Below are 20,285 nucleotides of genomic sequence, written 5' to 3' on the forward strand. Positions count from 1 at the left end.
AAAGTCCACTTCAGCTGCAGGCTCGTTTGTGGCTGACAAGTCCGATGCGGGACAGGCAGATACGGTTGCAGCAGCTGCAGGGGAAAATTGGTTGGTTGGGGTTGGGTGTTGTGTGTTTCCTCCTTTGCCTTTTGTCAGTGAGGTGGGCTCTACAGTCTTCTTCAAAGGAGGTTGCTGCCTGCCAAACTGTGAGGTGCCATGATGCACGGTTTGAGGCGATATCAGCCCACTGGTGGTGGTCAATGTGGCAGGCACCAAGAGATTTTTTTAGGCAGTCCTTGTACCTTTTCTTTGGTGCACCTCTGTCATGGTGGCCAGTGGAGAGCTCGCCATATAACACGATATTGGGAAGGCGATGGTCCTCCATTCTGGAGACGTGACCCACCCAGCGCAGATAGATCTTCAGCAGCGTGGACTCGGTGCAGTCGACCTCTGCCATCTCGAGTACTTCGACGTTAGAGATGAAAGCGCTCCAATGGATGTTGAGGATGGAGCGGAGACAACGCTGTATTACGGGAATAAAACACAAACACAATTTAAATAGTGGGGACGAAATGTTACGGACATAAAACGCAGATACAGTTTACAAAGGAGTGAGGGGAAGGTTATGGGAATAAAAAGGAAAGATTGCGGGAATAAAACACAGACACAATTTATAAAGGGGGGAGGAAATGTTACTGGAATAAAACACATATACAGTTTACAAAGGAGTGTGGGGAAAGTTAGGGGAATAAACAGGAAATATTACGGGAATAAAACACAGACACAATTTAAATAGGGGGAGGAAATGTTTCGGGAATAAAACACAGATACAGTTTACAAAGGAGCGTGGAGAAAGTTACGGGAATAAAAAGGAAATATTACGGGAATAAAACACAAACACAATGTAAATAGGGGGGAGGAAATGTTACGGGAATAAAACACAGATACAGTTTACATAGGAGTGAGGGGAATGTTACGGGAATAGAAAATACCCAAAATTTATAAAGGAGCGAGTAGAACATTATCTGAATAAAACACACATACTATTTATTAAAACGTGAGGGAAATATTACGGGAATAAAATTCAGACACAATTTAAATAGGTGGGAGGAAATGTTACGGGAATAAAACACAGATACAGTTTACAAAGGAGTGAGGGGAAAGTTACGGGAATAAAAAGGAAATATTACGGGAATAAAACACAGACACAATTTATAAGGAGAAAGGATAACTTTACAGAAATAAAACACAGACACAATTTATATAAGGGTGAGGAAATACTACCTGAATAAACACAGATGCAGTTTAAAAAGGAGTGAGGGGAAAGTTACGGGATTAAAAAGGAAATATTACGGGAATAAAACACAGACACAATTTAAATAGGGGGGAGGAAATATTAAGGGAATAAAACAGAGATACAGTCTACAATGGAGTGAGGGGAAAGTTACGGAAATAAAAAGGAAAAATTACGGGAATAAAACACAAACACAATTTAAATAGTGGGGAGGAAATGTTACGGACATAAACCACAGATACAGTTTACAAAGGAGTGAGGGGAAAGTTACAGGAATAGAAAATACCCAAAATTTATAAAGGAGCGAGTTGAACATTATCTGAATAGAACACAGATACTATTTATAAAGGCGTGAGGGAAATATTATGGGAAGAAAACACGGACACAATTTATAAGGAGAAAGGATAACTTTACAGAAATAAAACACAGACACAATTTATATAAGGGTGAGGAAATATTACCTGAATAAACACAGATGCAGTTTACAAAGGAGTGAGGGGAAAGTTACGGGATTAAAAAGGAAATATTACGGGAAAAAAACACAAACACAATTTAAATAGGGGGGAGGAAATGTTACGTGAATAAAACACAGATACAGTTTACAAAAGAGTGAGGGGAAAGTTAGGGGAATAAAAAGGAAATATTACGGGAATAAAACACAGACAATTTAAATAGGGGGAGGAAATGTTACGGGAATAATACACAGATACAGTTTACAACGGAATAAGGGGAAATTTACGGGGATAAAAAAGAAATATTACGGGAATAAAACACAAACACAATTTAAATAGTGGGGAGGAAATGTTACGGACATAAAACACAGATACAGTTTACAAAGGAGTGAGGGGAAAGTTACGGGAATAAAAAGGAAATATTACGGGAATAATACACCAGACACAATTTAAACAGGGGGGAGGAAATGTTACGGGAATAAAACACAGATAAAGTTTACAAAGGAGTGAGGGGAAAGTTACGGGAATAGAAAATACCCAGAATTTATAAAGGAGCGAGTAGAACAATATCTGAATAAAACACAGATACTATTTATAAAGGCGTGAGGGAAATATTACGGGAATAAAACACAGACACAATTTATAAGAAGAGAGGATAACTTTACAGAAATAAAACACAGACACAATTTAAATAAGTGTGAGGAAATGTTACCTGAATAAACACAGATACAATTTACAAAGGAGTGAGGGGAAAGTTTCTGGAATAAAATAATACGCAAAATTTATAAAGGAGAGATCAGAACATTAGGTGAACAAAACAGAGATACAATCTATAAAGTCCTGAGGGAAATATTACGGGAATAAAGCTCAGACACAATTTAAATAGGGGGGAGGTAACGTTACGGACATTAGGGTGAGGGTTAGACACAATTTAAAGGGAGAAAGGATAACTTTACAGAAATAAAACACAGGCACAATTTAAATAGGGGTGAGGAAATGTTACCTGAATAAAACACAGATACAGTTTACAAAGGAGTGAGGAGAATGTAACGGGAATAAAAAGGAAATATTACGGGAATAAAACGCAGGCACAATTTATAAAGAGGAGAGGAAAAGTTACGGAAATAAGACACATACACAATATATAAAAACATGAGGGAAATATTACGGGAATTAAAAAAAACAGACACAATTTAAATAGGGGGGAGGAAATGTTACGGGAATAAAACACAGATACAGTTTACAAGGGAGTGAGGGGAAAGTTACGGGAAAAAAAAAGGAAATCTTCTTTGGCTTGGCTTCGCGGACGAAGATTTATGGAGGGGGTAAAAGTCCACTTCAGCTGCAGGCTCGTTTGTGGCTGACAAGTCCGATGCGGGACAGGCAGATACGGTTGCAGCAGCTGCAGGGGAAAATTGGTTGGTTGGGGTTGGGTGTTGTGTGTTTCCTCCTTTGCCTTTTGTCAGTGAGGTGGGCTCTACAGTCTTCTTCAAAGGAGGTTGCTGCCTGCCAAACTGTGAGGCGCCATGATGCACGGTTTGAGGCGATATCAGCCCACTGGTGGTGGTCAATGTGGCAGGCACCAAGAGATTTTTTTAGGCAGTCCTTGTACCTTTTCTTTGGTGCACCTCTGTCATGGTGGCCAGTGGAGAGCTCGCCATATAACACGATATTGGGAAGGCGATGGTCCTCCATTCTGGAGACGTGACCCACCCAGCGCAGATAGATCTTCAGCAGCGTGGACTCGGTGCAGTCGACCTCTGCCATCTCGAGTACTTCGACGTTAGGGATGAAAGCGCTCCAATGGATGTTGAGGATGGAGCGGAGACAACGCTGTATTACGGGAATAAAACACAAACACAATTTAAATAGTGGGGACGAAATGTTACGGACATAAAACGCAGATACAGTTTACAAAGGAGTGAGGGGAAGGTTATGGGAATAAAAAGGAAAGATTGCGGGAATAAAACACAGACACAATTTATAAAGGGGGGAGGAAATGTTACGGGAATAAAACACAGATACAGTTTACAAAGGAGTGAGGGGAAATTTACTGGAATAAAAAAATATCCAAAATTTATAAATGAGAGAGCAGAACATTACCTGAATAAAACTCAGATACAAACTATAAGGGCGTGTGGGAAATATTACGGGAAAAAAATCAGACGCATTTTAAATAGGGGGTAGGAAATGTTACCTGAATACAACACAGATACAGTTTACAATGGAGTGAGGGGAAAGTTACGGCAATAAAAAGAAAATATTACGGGAATAAAACACAAACACAATTTAAATAGTGGGGCAGAAATGTTACGGACAGAAAACACAGATATAGTTTACAAAGGAATGAGGAGAAAGTCACTGGAATAAAAAGGAAATATTATGGGAATAAAACACTGACACAATTTATAAAGGGGGGAGGAAATGTTACGGGAATAAAACACAGATGAAGTTTACAAAGGAGAGAGGGCAAAGTTAGTGGAATAAAAAAATACCCAAAATTTATAAAGAGCGAGTAGAACATTATCTGAATAGAACACAGATACTATTTATAAAGGCGTGAGGGAAATATTATGGGAATAAAACACGGACACAATTTATAAGGAGAAAGGATAACTTTACAGAAATAAAACACAGACACAATTTATATAAGGGTGAGGAAATATTACCTGAATAAACACAGATACAGTTTACAAAGGAGTGAGGGGAAAGTTACGGGATTAAAAAGGAAATATTACGGGAATAAAACAGAGATACAGTTTACAATGGAGTGAGGGGAAAGTTACGGCAATATAAAGGAAATATTATGGGAATAAAACACAAACACAATTTAAATAGTGGGGCGCAAATGTTACGGACATAAAACCCAGGTATAATTTACAAAGGAATGAGCAGAAAGTTACGGGAATAAAAAGGAAATATTACGGGAATAAAACACTGACACAATTTATAAAAGGGGGAGGAAATGTTACAGGAATAAAACACAGATGCAGTTTACAAAGGAGAGAGGGCAAAGTTACTGGAAGAAAAAAATACCCAAAATTTATAAAGGAGAGAGCAGAACATTATGTGAAAAAAACAAAGATACAAACTATAAGGGCGTGAGTAAACTATTACGGGAATAAAACTCAGACACTATTTAAATAGTGGGGAGGAAACGTTACGGGAATAAAACACAGATGCAGTTTACAACGGAGTGAGAGAAAAGTAACGGGGATAAAAAGTAAATATTACGGGAATAAAACACAAACACAATTTAAATAAGGGGGAGGAAATGTTACGGCAATAAAACACAGATACAGTTTACAAAGGAGTGAGCGGAATGTTAGGAAATAAAAAGAAAATATTACGGGAATAAAACACAAACACAATTTAAATAGGGGGGAGGAAATGTTACTGGAATAAAACACATATACAGTTTACAAAGGAGTGTGGGGAAAGTTAGGGGAATAAACAGGAAATATTACGGGAATAAAACACAGACACAATTTAAATAGGGGGAGGAAATGTTTCGGCAATAAAACACAGATACAGTTTACAAAGGAGTGAGCGGAATGTTAGGGAATAAAAAGGAAATATTACGGGAATAAAACACAAACACAATGTAAATAGGGGGGAGGAAATGTTACGGGAATAAAACACAGATACAGTTTAAAAAGGAGTGAGGGGAAAGTTACGGGAATAAAAAGGAAATATTACGGGAATAAAACACAGACACAATTTATAAGGAGAAAGGATAACTTTACAGAAATAAAACACAGACACAATTTATATAAGGGTGAGGAAATACTACCTGAATAAACACAGATGCAGTTTAAAAAGGAGTGAGGGGAAAGTTACGGGATTAAAAAGGAAATATTACGGGAATAAAACACAGACACAATTTAAATAGGGGGGAGGAAATATTAAGGGAATAAAACAGAGATACAGTCTACAATGGAGTGAGGGGAAAGTTACGGCAATAAAAAGGAAAAATTACGGGAATAAAACACAAACACAATTTAAATATTGGGGAGGAAATGTTACGGACATAAACCACAGATACAGTTTACAAAGGAGTGATGGGAAAGTTACAGGAATAGAAAATACCCAAAATTTATAAAGGAGCGAGTAGAACATTATCTGAATAGAACGCAGATACTATTTATAAAGGCGTGAGGGAAATATTATGGGAAGTAATCACGGACACAATTTATAAGGAGAAAGGATAACTTTACAGAAATAAAAACAGACACAATTTATATAAGGGTGAGGAAATATTACCTGAATAAACACAGATGCAGTTTACAAAGGAGTGAGGGGAAAGTTACGGGATTAAAAAGGAAATATTACGGGAATAAAACACAAACACAATTTAAATAGGGGGGAGGAAATGTTACGGGAATAAAACACAGATACAGTTTACAAAAGAGTGAGGGGAAAGTTAGGGGAATAAAAGGAAATATTACGGGAATAAAACACAAACACAATTTAAATAGTGGGGAGGAAATGTTACGGACATAAAACACAGATACAGTTTACAAAGGAGTGAGGGGAAAGTTACGGGAATAAAAAGGAAATATTACGGGAATAATACACCAGACACAATTTAAACAGGGGGGAGGAAATATTACGGGAATAAAACACAGACAATTTAAATAGGGGGAGGAAATGTTACGGGAATAAAACACAGATACAGTTTACAACGGAATGAGGGGAAATTTACGGGGATAAAAAGGAAATATTACGGGAATAAAACACAAACACAATTTAAATAGTGGGGAGGAAATGTTACGGACATAAAACACAGATACAGTTTACAAAGGAGTGAGGGGAAAGTTACGGGAATAAAAAGGAAATATTACGGGAATAATACACCAGACACAATTTAAACAGGGGGGAGGAAATGTTACGGGAATAAAACACAGATAAAGTTTACAAAGGAGTGAGGGGAAAGTTACGGGAATAGAAAATACCCAGAATTTATAAAGGAGCGAGTAGAACAATATCTGAATAAAACACAGATACTATTTATAAAGGCGTGAGGGAAATATTACGGGAATAAAACACAGACACAGTTTATAAGAAGAGAGGATAACTTTACAGAAATAAAACACAGACACAATTTAAATAAGGGTGAGGAAATGTTACTTGAATAAACACAGATACTATTTACAAAGGAGTGAGGGGAAAGTTACGGCATTAAAAAGGAAATATTACGGGAATAAAACAGAGATACAGTTTACAATGGAGTGAGGGGAAAGTTACGGCAATAAAAAGGAAATATTACGGGAATAAAACACAAACACAATTTAAATAGTGGGGCGCAAATGTTACGGACATAAAACACAGATATAGTTTACAAAGGAATGAGGAGAAAGTCACTGGAATAAAAAGGAAATATTACGGGAATAAAACACTGACACAATTTATAAAAGGGGGAGGAAATGTTACAGGAATAAAACACAGATGCAGTTTACAAAGGAGAGAGGGCAAAGTTACTGGAAGAAAAAAATACCCAAAATTTATAAAGGAGAGAGCAGAACATTATGTGAAATAAACAAAGATACAAACTATAAGGGCGTGAGGAAACTATTACGGGAATAAAACTCAGACACTATTTAAATAGGGGGGAGGAAACGTTACGGGAATAAAACACAGATGCAGTTTACAACGGAGTGAGAGAAAAGTTACGGGGATAAAAAGTAAATATTATGGGAATAAAACACAAACACAATTTAAATAAGGGGGAGGAAATGTTACGGCAATAAAACACAGATACAGTTTACAAAGGAGTGAGCGGAATGTTAGGGGAATAAAAAGAAAATATTACGGGAATAAAACACAAACACAATTTAAATAGGGGGGAGGAAATGTTACTGGAATAAAACACATGTACAGTTTACAAAGGGGTGTGGGGAAAGTTAGGGGAATAAACAGGAAATATTACGGGAATAATACACCAGACACAATTTAAATAGGGGGAGGAAATGTTTCGGGAATAAAACACAGATACAGTTTACAAAGGAGCGTGGAGAAAGTTACGGTAATAAAAAGGAAATATTACGGGAATAAAACACAAACACAATGTAAATAGGGGGGAGGAAATGTTACAGGAATAAAACACAGATACAGTTTACATAGGAGTGAGGGGAATGTTACGGGAATAGAAAATACCCAAAATTTATAAAGGAGCGAGTAGAACATTACCTGAATAAAACACACATACTATTTATTAAAACGTGAGGGAAATTTTACGGGAATAAAATTCAGACACAATTTAAATAGGTGGGAGGAAATGTTACGGGAATAAAACACAGATACAGTTTACAAAGGAGTGAGGGGAAAGTTACGGGAATAAAAAGGAAATATTACGGGAATAAAACACAGACACAATTTATAAGGAGAAAGGATAACTTTACAGAAATAAAACACAGACACAATTTATATAAGGGTGAGGAAATACTACCTGAATAAACACAGATGCAGTTTAAAAAGGAGTGAGGGGAAAGTTACGGGATTAAAAAGGAAATGTTACGGGAATAAAACACAGACACAATTTAAATAGGGGGGAGGAAATTTTAAGGGAATAAAACAGAGATACAGTCTACAATGGAGTGAGGGGAAAGTTACGGCAATAAAAAGGAAAAATTACGGGAATAAAACACAAACACAATTTAAATAGTGGGGAGGAAATGTTACGGACATAAACCACAGATACAGTTTACAAAGGAGTGAGGGGAAAGTTACAGGAATAGAAACTACCCAAAATTTATAAAGGAGCGAGTAGAACATTATCTGAATAGAACACAGATACTATTTATAAAGGCGTGAGGGAAATATTATGGGAAGAAAACACGGACACAATTTATAAGGAGAAAGGATAACTTTACAGAAATAAAACACAGACACAATTTATATAAGGGTGAGGAAATATTACCTGACTAAACACAGATGCAGTTTACAAAGGAGTGAGGGGAAAGTTACGGGATTAAAAAGGAAATATTACGGGAATAAAACACAAACACAATTTAAATAGGGGGGAGGAAATGTTACGGGAATAAAACACAGATACAGTTTACAAAAGAGTGAGGGGAAAGTTAGACGAATAAAAAGGAAATATTACGGGAATAAAACACAGACAATTTAAATAGGGGGAGGAAATGTTACGGGAATAAAACACAGATACAGTTTACAACGGTATGAGGGAAAATTTACGGGGATAAAAAGGAAATATTACGGGAATAAAACACAAACACAATTTAAATAGTGGGGAGGAAATGTTACGGACATAAAACACAGATACAGTTTACAAAGGAGTGAGGGGAAAGTTTCGGGAATAATAAGGAAATATTACGGGAATAATACACCAGACACAATTTAAACAGGGGGGAGGAAATGTTACGGGAATAAAACACAGATAAAGTTTACAAAGGAGTGAGGGGAAAGTTACGGGAATAGAAAATACCCAGAATTTATAACGGAGCGAGTAGAACAATATCTGAATAAAACACAGATACTATTTATAAAGGCGTGAGGGAAATATTACGGGAATAAAACACAGACACAATTTATAAGAAGAGAGGATAACTTTACAGAAATAAAACACAGACACAATTTAAATAAGGGTGAGGAAATGTTACTTGAATAAACACAGATACAATTTACAAAGGAGTGAGGGGAAAGTTTCTGGAATAAAATAATACCCAAAATTTATAAAGGAGAGATCAGAACATTAGGTGAATAAAACACAGATACAATCTATAAAGTCCTGAGGGAAATATTACGGGAATAAAGCTCAGACACAATTTAAATAGGGGGGAGGTAACGTTACGGACATTAGGGTTAGGGTTAGACACAATTTAAAAGGAGAAAGGATAACTTTACAGAAATAAAACACAGGCACAATTTAAATAGGGGTGAGGAAATGTTACCTGAATAAAACACAGATACAGTTTACAAAGGAGTGAGGAGAATGTAACGGGAATAAAAAGGAAATATTACGGGAATAAAACGCAGGCACAATTTATAAAGAGGAGAGGAAAAGTTACGGAAATAAAACACATACACAATATATAAAGACATGAGGGAAATATTACGGGAATTAAAAGAAACAGACACAATTTAAATAGGGGGGAGGAAATGTTACGGGAATAAAACACAGATACAGTTTACAAGGGAGTGAGGGGAAAGTTATGGGAAAAAAAAGGAAATCTTCTTTGGCTTGGCTTCGCGGACGAAGATTTATGGAGGGGGTAAAAGTCCACTTCAGCTGCAGGCTCGTTTGTGGCTGACAAGTCCGATGCGGGACAGGCAGATACGGTTGCAGCAGCTGCAGGGGAAAATTGGTTGGTTGGGGTTGGGTGTTGTGTGTTTCCTCCTTTGCCTTTTGTCAGTGAGGTGGGCTCTACAGTCTTCTTCAAAGGAGGTTGCTGCCTGCCAAACTGTGAGGCGCCATGATGCACGGTTTGAGGCGATATCAGCCCACTGGTGGTGGTCAATGTGGCAGGCACCAAGAGATTTTTTTAGGCAGTCCTTGTACCTTTTCTTTGGTGCACCTCTGTCATGGTGGCCAGTGGAGAGCCCGCCATATAACACGATATTGGGAAGGCGATGGTCCTCCATTCTGGAGACGTGACCCACCCAGCACAGACAGATCTTCAGCAGCGTGGACTCGGTGCTGTCGACCTCTGCCATCTCGAGTACTTCGACGTTAGGGATGAAAGCGCTCCAATGGATGTTGAGGATGGAGCGGAGACAACGCTGTATTACGGGAATAAAACACAAACACAATTTAAATAGTGGGGACGAAATGTTACGGACATAAAACGCAGATACAGTTTACAAAGGAGTGAGGGGAAGGTTATGGGAATAAAAAGGAAAGATTACGGGAATAAAACACAGACACAATTTATAAAGGGGGGAGGAAACGTTACGGGAATAAAACACAGATGCAGTTTACAAAGGAGTGAGGGGAAATTTACTGGAATAAAAAAATATCCAAAATTTATAAATGAGAGAGCCTAACATTACCTGAATAAAACTCAGATACAAACTATAAGGGCGTGTGGGAAATATTACGGGAAAAAAATCAGACACAATTTAAATAGGGGGGAGGAAATGTTACCTGAATAAAACACAGATACAGTTTACAATGGAGTGAGGGGAAAGTTACGGCAATAAAAAGGAAATATTACGGGAATAAAACACAAACACAATTTAAATAGTGGGGCAGAAATGTTACGGACAGAAAACACAGATATAGTTTACAAAGGAATGAGGAGAAAGTCACTGGAATAAAAAGGAAATATTATGGGAATAAAACACTGACACAATTTATAAAGGGGGGAGGAAATGTTACGGGAATAAAACACAGATGAAGTTTACAAAGGAGAGAGGGCAAAGTTAGTGGAATAAAAAAATACCCAAAATTTATAAAGGAGAGAGCAGAACATTATGTGAAAAAAAACACAGATACAAACTATAAGGGCGTGAGGAAAGTATTACGGGAATAAAACACGGACACTCTTTAAATAGGGGGGAGGAAATGTTACGGGTAAAACACAGATACAGTTGACAAAGGAGTGAGGGGAAAGTTACAGGAATAGAAAATATCCAAAATGTATAAAGAGCGAGTAGAACATTATCTGAATAGAACACAGATACTATTTATAAAGGCGTGAGGGAAATATTATGGGAATAAAACACGGACACAATTTATAAGGAGAAAGGATAACTTTACAGAAATAAAACACAGACACAATTTATATAAGGGTGAGGAAATATTACCTGAATAAACACGGATACAGTTTACAAAGGAGTGAGGGGAAAGTTACGGGATTAAAAAGGAAATATTACGGGAATAAAACAGAGATACAGTTTACAATGGAGTGAGGGCAATAAAAAGGAAATATTACGGGAATAAAACACAAACACAATTTAAATAGTGGGGCGCAAATGTTATGGACATAAAACACAGGTATAATTTACAAAGGAATGAGCAGAAAGTTACTGGAAATAAAGGAAATATTACGGGAATAAAAAACAGACACAATTAACTAGGGGGGAGGAAATGTTACGGGGATAAAACAGACATACAGTTTACAAAGGAGTGAGGGGAAAGTTACGGGGAAAAAAAGGAAATATTACGGGACTAAAAGACAGACACAATTTAAATAGGGGGCAGGAAATGTTACGGGAATAAAACACAGATAGAGTTTACAAAGGAGTGAGGGGGAAGTTACGGGAATAAAAAGGAAATATTACGGGAATATAACACAGACACAATTTATAAAGGGGGAGGAAATGTTACGGGGATAAAACACAGATACAGTTTACAAAGGAATGAGGGGAAAGTTACAGGAATAAAAATTACCCAAAATTTATAAAGGCTTGAGGGAAATATTACGGGAATAAACCACAGACACAATTTAAACAGGGTGGAGGAAATGTTACGGGAATAAAACACAGATACAGTTTACAAGGGAGTGAGGGGAAGATTACGGGAAAAAAAAAGGAAATCTTCTTTGGCTTGGCTTCACGTACTAAGATTTATGGAGGGGGTAAAAGTCCACGTCAGCTGCAGGCTCGTTTGTGGCTGACAAGTCCGATGCGGGACAGGCAGATACGGTTGCAGCGGCTGCAGGGGAAAATTGGTTGGTTGGGGTTGGGTGTTGGGTGTTTCCTCCTTTGCCTTTTGTCAGTGAGGTGGGCTCTGCAGTCTTCTTCAAAGGAGGTTGCTGCCTGCCAAACTGTGAGGCGCCATGATGCACAGTTTGAGGCGATATCAGCCCACTGGCGGTGGTCAATGTGGCAGGCACCAAGAGATTTTTTTAGGCAGTACTTGTACCTTTTCTTTGGTGCACCTCTGTCATGGTGGCCAGTGGAGAGCTCGCCATATAACACGATATTGGGAAGGCGATGGTCCTCCATTCTGGAGACGTGACCCACCCAGCGCAGATAGATCTTCAGCAGCATGGACTCGGTGCTGTCGACCTCTGCCATCTCGAGTACTTCGACGTTAGGGATGAAAGCGCTCCAATGGATGTTGAGGATGGAGCGGAGACAACGCTGTATTACGGGAATAAAACACAAACACAATTTAAATAGTGGGGACGAAATGTTACGGACATAAAACGCAGATACAGTTTACAAATGAGTGAGGGGAAGGTTATGGGAATAAAAAGGAAAGATTACGGGAATAAAACACAGACACAATTTATAAAGGGGGGAGGAAATGTTACGGGAATAAAACACAGATACAGTTTACAAAGGAGCGTGGAGAAAGTTACGGGAATAAAAAGGAAATGTTACGGGAATAAAACACAGATACAGTTTACATAGGAGTGAGGGGAATGTTACGGGAATAGAAAATACCCAAAATTTATAAAGGAGCGAGTAGAACATTATCTGAATAAAACACACATACTATTTATTAAAACGTGAGGGAAATATTACGGGAATAAAATTCAGACACAATTTAAATAGGTGGGAGGAAATGTTACGGGAATAAAACACAGATACAGTTTACAAAGGAGTGAGGGGAAAGTTACGGGAATAAAAAGGAAATATTACGGGAATAAAACACAGACACAATTTATAAGGAGAAAGGATAACTTTACAGAAATAAAACACAGACACAATTTATATAAGGGTGAGGAAATACTACCTGAATAAACACAGATGCAGTTTAAAAAGGAGTGAGGGGAAAGTTACGGGATTAAAAAGGAAATATTACGGGAATAAAACACAGACACAATTTAAATAGGGGGGAGGAAATATTAAGGGAATAAAACAGAGATACAGTCTACAATGGAGTGAGGGGAAAGTTACGGAAATAAAAAGGAAAAATTACGGGAATAAAACACAAACACAATTTAAATAGTGGGGAGGAAATGTTACGGACATAAACCACAGATACAGTTTACAAAGGAGTGAGGGGAAAGTTACAGGAATAGAAAATACCCAAAATTTATAAAGGAGCGAGTTGAACATTATCTGAATAGAACACAGATACTATTTATAAAGGCGTGAGGGAAATATTATGGGAAGAAAACACGGACACAATTTATAAGGAGAAAGGATAACTTTACAGAAATAAAACACAGACACAATTTATATAAGGGTGAGGAAATATTACCTGAATAAACACAGATGCAGTTTACAAAGGAGTGAGGGGAAAGTTACGGGATTAAAAAGGAAATATTACGGGAAAAAAACACAAACACAATTTAAATAGGGGGGAGGAAATGTTACGTGAATAAAACACAGATACAGTTTACAAAAGAGTGAGGGGAAAGTTAGGGGAATAAAAAGGAAATATTACGGGAATAAAACACAGACAATTTAAATAGGGGGAGGAAATGTTACGGGAATAATACACAGATACAGTTTACAACGGAATAAGGGGAAATTTACGGGGATAAAAAAGAAATATTACGGGAATAAAACACAAACACAATTTAAATAGTGGGGAGGAAATGTTACGGACATAAAACACAGATACAGTTTACAAAGGAGTGAGGGGAAAGTTACGGGAATAAAAAGGAAATATTACGGGAATAATACACCAGACACAATTTAAACAGGGGGGAGGAAATGTTACGGGAATAAAACACAGATAAAGTTTACAAAGGAGTGAGGGGAAAGTTACGGGAATAGAAAATACCCAGAATTTATAAAGGAGCGAGTAGAACAATATCTGAATAAAACACAGATACTATTTATAAAGGCGTGAGGGAAATATTACGGGAATAAAACACAGACACAATTTATAAGAAGAGAGGATAACTTTACAGAAATAAAACACAGACACAATTTAAATAAGTGTGAGGAAATGTTACCTGAATAAACACAGATACAATTTACAAAGGAGTGAGGGGAAAGTTTCTGGAATAAAATAATACCCAAAATTTATAAAGGAGAGATCAGAACATTAGGTGAACAAAACAGAGATACAATCTATAAAGTCCTGAGGGAAATATTACGGGAATAAAGCTCAGACACAATTTAAATAGGGGGGAGGTAACGTTACGGACATTAGGGTGAGGGTTAGACACAATTTAAAGGGAGAAAGGATAACTTTACAGAAATAAAACACAGGCACAATTTAAATAGGGGTGAGGAAATGTTACCTGAATAAAACACAGATACAGTTTACAAAGGAGTGAGGAGAATGTAACGGGAATAAAAAGGAAATATTACGGAAATAAAACGCAGGCACAATTTATAAAGAGGAGAGGAAAAGTTACGGAAATAAAACACATACACAATATATAAAGACATGAGGGAAATATTACGGGAATTAAAAAAAACAGACACAATTTAAATAGGGGGGAGGAAATGTTACGGGAATAAAACAGAGATACAGTTTACAAGGGAGTGAGGGGAAAGTTACGGGAAAAAAAAAGGAAATCTTCTTTGGCTTGGCTTCGCGGACGAAGATTTATGGAGGGGGTAAAAGTCCACTTCAGCTGCAGGCTCGTTTGTGGCTGACAAGTCCGATGCGGGACAGGCAGATACGGTTGCAGCAGCTGCAGGGGAAAATTGGTTGGTTGGGGTTGGGTGTTGTGTGTTTCCTCCTTTGCCTTTTGTCAGTGAGGTGGGCTCTACAGTCTTCTTCAAAGGAGGTTGCTGCCTGCAAAACTGTGAGGCGCCATGATGCACGGTTTGAGGCGATATCAGCCCACTGGTGGTGGTCAATGTGGCAGGCACCAAGAGATTTTTTTAGGCAGTCCTTGTACCTTTTCTTTGGTGCACCTCTGTCATGGTGGCCAGTGGAGAGCTCGCCATATAACACGATATTGGGAAGGCGATGGTCCTCCATTCTGGAGACGTGACCCACCCAGCGCAGATAGATCTTCAGCAGCGTGGACTCGGTGCTGTCGACCTCTGCCATCTCGAGTACTTCGACGTTAGGGATGAAAGCGCTCCAATGGATGTTGAGGATGGAGCGGAGACAACGCTGTATTACGGGAATAAAACACAAACACAATTTAAATAGTGGGGACGAAATGTTACGGACATAAAACGCAGATACAGTTTACAAAGGAGTGAGGGGAAGGTTATGGGAATAAAAAGGAAAGATTGCGGAAATAAAACACAGACACAATTTATAAAGGGGGGAGGAAACGTTACGGGAATAAAACACAGATACAGTTTACAAAGGTGTGAGGGGAAATTTACTGGAATAAAAAAATATCCAAAATTTATAAATGAGAGAGCAGAACATTACCTGAATAAAACTCAGATACAAACTATAAGGGCGTGTGGGAAATATTACGGGAAAAAATTCAGACACATTTTAAATAGGGGGTAGGAAATGTTACCTGAATACAACACAGATACAGTTTACAATGGAGTGAGGGGAAAGTTACGGCAATAAAAAGAAAATATTACGGGAATAAAACACAAACACAATTTAAATAGTGGGGCGGAAATGTTACGGACAGAAAACACAGATATAGTTTACAAAGGAATGAGGAGAAAGTCACTGGAATAAAAAGGAAATATTATGGGAATAAAACACTGACACAATTTATAAAGGGCGGAGGAAATGTTACGGGAATAAAACACAGATGAAGTTTACAAAGGAGAGAGGGCAAAGTTAGTGGAATAAAAAAATGCCCAAAATTTATAAAGAGCGAGTAGAACATTATCTGAATAGAACACAGATACTATTTATAAAGGCGTGAGGGAAATATTATGGGAATAAAACACGGACACAATTTATAAGGAGAAAGGATAACTTTACAGAAATAAAACACAGACACAATTTATATAAGGGTGAGGAAATATTACCTGAATAAACACAGATACAGTTTACAAAGGAGTGAGGGGAAAGTTACGGGATTAAAAAGGAAATATTACGGGAATAAAACAGAGATACAGTTTACAATGGAGTGAGGGGAAAGTTACGGCAATAAAAAGGAAATATTATGGGAATAAAACACAAACACAATTTAAATAGTGGGGCGCAAATGTTACGGACATAAAACCCAGGTATAATTTACAAAGGAATGAGCAGAAAGTTACGGGAATAAAAAGGAAATATTACGGGAATAAAACACTGACACAATTTATAAAAGGGGGAGGAAATGTTACAGGAATAAAACACAGATGCAGTTTACAAAGGAGAGAGGGCAAAGTTACTGGAAGAAAAAAATACCCAAAATTTATAAAGGAGAGAGCAGAACATTATGTGAAAAAAACAAAGATACAAACTATAAGGGCGTGAGTAAACTATTACGGGAATAAAACTCAGACACTATTTAAATAGTGGGGAGGAAACGTTACGGGAATAAAACACAGATGCAGTTTACAACGGAGTGAGAGAAAAGTAACGGGGATAAAAAGTAAATATTACGGGAATAAAACACAAACACAATTTAAATAAGGGGGAGGAAATGTTACGGCAATAAAACACAGATACAGTTTACAAAGGAGTGAGCGGAATGTTAGGAAATAAAAAGAAAATATTACGGGAATAAAACACAAACACAATTTAAATAGGGGGGAGGAAATGTTACTGGAATAAAACACATATACAGTTTACAAAGGAGTGTGGGGAAAGTTAGGGGAATAAACAGGAAATATTACGGGAATAAAACACAGACACAATTTAAATAGGGGGAGGAAATGTTTCGGCAATAAAACACAGATACAGTTTACAAAGGAGTGAGCGGAATGTTAGGGAATAAAAAGGAAATATTACGGGAATAAAACACAAACACAATGTAAATAGGGGGGAGGAAATGTTACGGGAATAAAACACAGATACAGTTTAAAAAGGAGTGAGGGGAAAGTTACGGGAATAAAAAGGAAATATTACGGGAATAAAACACAGACACAATTTATAAGGAGAAAGGATAACTTTACAGAAATAAAACACAGACACAATTTATATAAGGGTGAGGAAATACTACCTGAATAAACACAGATGCAGTTTAAAAAGGAGTGAGGGGAAAGTTACGGGATTAAAAAGGAAATATTACGGGAATAAAACACAGACACAATTTAAATAGGGGGGAGGAAATATTAAGGGAATAAAACAGAGATACAGTCTACAATGGAGTGAGGGGAAAGTTACGGCAATAAAAAGGAAAAGTTACGGGAATAAAACACAAACACAATTTAAATATTGGGGAGGAAATGTTACGGACATAAACCACAGATACAGTTTACAAAGGAGTGAGGGGAAAGTTACAGGAATAGAAAATACCCAAAATTTATAAAGGAGCGAGTAGAACATTATCTGAATAGAACGCAGATACTATTTATAAAGGCGTGAGGGAAATATTATGGGAAGTAATCACGGACACAATTTATAAGGAGAAAGGATAACTTTACAGAAATAAAAACAGACACAATTTATATAAGGGTGAGGAAATATTACCTGAATAAACACAGATGCAGTTTACAAAGGAGTGAGGGGAAAGTTACGGGATTAAAAAGGATATATTACGGGAATAAAACACAAACACAATTTAAATAGGGGGGAGGAAATGTTACGGGAATAAAACACAGATACAGTTTACAAAAGAGTGAGGGGAAAGTTAGGGGAATAAAAGGAAATATTACGGGAATAAAACACAGACAATTTAAATAGGGGGAGGAAATGTTACGGGAATAAAACACAGATACAGTTTACAACGGAATGAGGGGAAATTTACGGGGATAAAAAGGAAATATTACGGGAATAAAACACAAACACAATTTAAATAGTGGGGAGGAAATGTTACGGACATAAAACACAGATACAGTTTACAAAGGAGTGAGGGGAAAGTTACGGGAATAAAAAGGAAATATTACGGGAATAATACACCAGACACAATTTAAACAGGGGGGAGGAAATGTTACGGGAATAAAACACAGATAAAGTTTACAAAGGAGTGAGGGGAAAGTTACGGGAATAGAAAATACCCAGAATTTATAAAGGAGCGAGTAGAACAATATCTGAATAAAACACAGATACTATTTATAAAGGCGTGAGGGAAATATTACGGGAATAAAACACAGACACAGTTTATAAGAAGAGAGGATAACTTTACAGAAATAAAACACAGACACAATTTAAATAAGGGTGAGGAAATGTTACTTGAATAAACACAGATACTATTTACAAAGGAGTGAGGGGAAAGTTACGGCATTAAAAAGGAAATATTACGGGAATAAAACAGAGATACAGTTTACAATGGAGTGAGGGGAAAGTTACGGCAATAAAAAGGAAATATTACGGGAATAAAACACAAACACAATTTAAATAGTGGGGCGCAAATGTTGCGGACATAAAACACAGGTATAGTTTACAAAGGAATGAGAAGAAAGTTACTGGAATAAAAAGGAAATATTACGGGAATAAAACACTGACACAATTTATAAAAGGGGGAGGAAATGTTACAGGAATAAAACACAGATGCAGTTTACAAAGGAGAGAGGGCAAAGTTACTGGAAGAAAAAAATACCCAAAATTTATAAAGGAGAGAGCAGAACATTATGTGAAATAAACAAAGATACAAACTATAAGGGCGTGAGGAAACTATTACGGGAATAAAACTCAGACACTATTTAAATAGGGGGGAGGAAACGTTACGGGAATAAAACACAGATGCAGTTTACAACGGAGTGAGAGAAAAGTTACGGGGATAAAAAGTAAATATTATGGGAATAAAACACAAACACAATTTAAATAAGGGGGAGGAAATGTTACGGCAATAAAACACAGATACAGTTTACAAAGGAGTGAGCGGAATGTTAGGGGAATAAAAAGAAAATATTACGGGAATAAAACACAAACACAATTTAAATAGGGGGGAGGAAATGTTACTGGAATAAAACACATGTACAGTTTACAAAGGGGTGTGGGGAAAGTTAGGGGAATAAACAGGAAATATTACGGGAATAAAACACAGACACAATTTAAATAGGGGGAGGAAATGTTTCGGGAATAAAACACAGATACAGTTTACAAAGGAGCGTGGAGAAAGTTACGGTAATAAAAAGGAAATATTACGGGAATAAAACACAAACACAATGTAAATAGGGGGGAGGAAATGTTACAGGAATAAAACACAGATACAGTTTACATAGGAGTGAGGGGAATGTTACGGGAATAGAAAATACCCAAAATTTATAAAGGAGCGAGTAGAACATTACCTGAATAAAACACACATACTATTTATTAAAACGTGAGGGAAATTTTACGGGAATAAAATTCAGACACAATTTAAATAGGTGGGAGGAAATGTTACGGGAATAAAACACAGATACAGTTTACAAAGGAGTGAGGGGAAAGTTACGGGAATAAAAAGGAAATATTACGGGAATAAAACACAGACACAATTTATAAGGAGAAAGGATAACTTTACAGAAATAAAACACAGACACAATTTATATAAGGGTGAGGAAATACTACCTGAATAAACACAGATGCAGTTTAAAAAGGAGTGAGGGGAAAGTTACGGGATTAAAAAGGAAATGTTACGGGAATAAAACACAGACACAATTTAAATAGGGGGGAGGAAATTTTAAGGGAATAAAACAGAGATACAGTCTACAATGGAGTGAGGGGAAAGTTACGG

Source organism: Narcine bancroftii, unplaced genomic scaffold, assembly GCF_036971445.1.
Source record: "Narcine bancroftii isolate sNarBan1 unplaced genomic scaffold, sNarBan1.hap1 Scaffold_161, whole genome shotgun sequence".
NCBI lineage: Eukaryota > Metazoa > Chordata > Chondrichthyes > Torpediniformes > Narcinidae > Narcine > Narcine bancroftii.